Here is a 1,513-nt window from a genome sequence, read left to right as displayed (position 1 = left end):
AGTCTACAGTTTATTTTCTCAACTCAATTAAAAGCTCTCCAAGAAATGTTCTTTATACTTCTTTGCATACTCTTTTGCTCCTTAGCACTTTAAATATTGTAAAAAGACTAAATATTTGCTCATATTAGTATCTTTTTTTCCTTTTATGCAAAGGTATTTTAATTACACTATTATTATGACAGTTTATAATTATGATCCATTGTGTGACCTGTATACTAGTACATATGTTGTTTTCGGAGTGTTTATTTAGTATTTGCAAACACCAAGAATTAACCTCCTGGCTCTGTTTGCCAACTTTCGGATGACAGATTGTATTATGTGCTGTTCCTTACATTACTCCCTCAACTAGTGCATGCGAATATGCAAACTAAGGAAACTGAAGATCAGCTTTTTAGAGAACAGACATGCTGTTAAACTAATTCCCTGAGGCAGACAGTCAGGGCAAAAAGAGTGCAACTAATTGACACCTTTTTGTTTTTTTCAAAAGGGCTTCCTGGTAGAGGAAAGGGCTGCTAATGTTAGTGATCTTCTACTTTTTGTTTTCTCTTAAAATATCCTCCTAGCCTTTAACCATCCTCCCTTCTCTCAGAATTGCCTCCTTTAACTATTTTGAGGGGTTGGATCTTTGACAGGTCTATTTCCGTTATCTAACCCCACAGGGACCAGATTTAGTTGTTTGTTCATTTGAACATCCTCGTATTCATAACTTCCATCCTACCCCACATAACAGCATAGAATCAATGTTCTTTGTGCCTCGCCCTTAGGTCAGCAGCAGTCTCCGTCCAGGACGTTTGAGCTTCCTTCTTGTCAATATATTCTCCATTATTCTACCAATTCTAGCATAATGCCATTCTGTATAACTCCTTTATTCAAAGATCAGTATGGATCTCAGAAAGCAAACTGCTCTAATACTCAAGGTGCTTTATAAACAGGTTCCATGTATCCATCCGATTACTGCTACTTTCTCCTACTACTTCTACTGCTGTTGCTATTACTCATTCATTTCATTCATTCATCCCTCAACAGCATGTATCAATCATCTGCAGGGGGAAAGTCATTGTGTTAAGCAATAGGAGCACAGGCAAGTGGACAGAATATTGTACCATGGTGGTATGTGATATAATGGAGATTAATAAGCACGTAGAAGGCACACCAAACCCCCTCTAAATGGATTTACAAACATTCCTGGAATAAATGCTACCAAGAAAATGAAATTGAAATCTAAAAAGAAAGTTATTAGAAAGGTGATATCAAAAAATAAAATTGCCTTGGGAGAAGAAGGATTCCAGGTGAAAGAAATATGTGCACTGGCCCTTCAATAGGTGGTAGTAGTGAAGATGCAGAAAAGTGGTAGAAAAAACTGGCTCAGTGACTGAAAAGACGAGGGAGGTGAGGTGGAGAGAAGGGTCCCAAAATTGACCAGCATATTTCCCCATGAGGATCTGTATGGACAAAATTGCCCTATGATGAAATATAGCAAAAGATTTGGTAAGAATATCACAGTCCATAGGAA

Source organism: Echinops telfairi, unplaced genomic scaffold, assembly GCF_000313985.2.
Source record: "Echinops telfairi isolate 266 unplaced genomic scaffold, ASM31398v2 ScPeMD7_18;HRSCAF=68, whole genome shotgun sequence".
Lineage (NCBI taxonomy): Eukaryota > Metazoa > Chordata > Mammalia > Afrosoricida > Tenrecidae > Echinops > Echinops telfairi.
Note: the sequence above shows the minus strand (reverse complement) of the source record.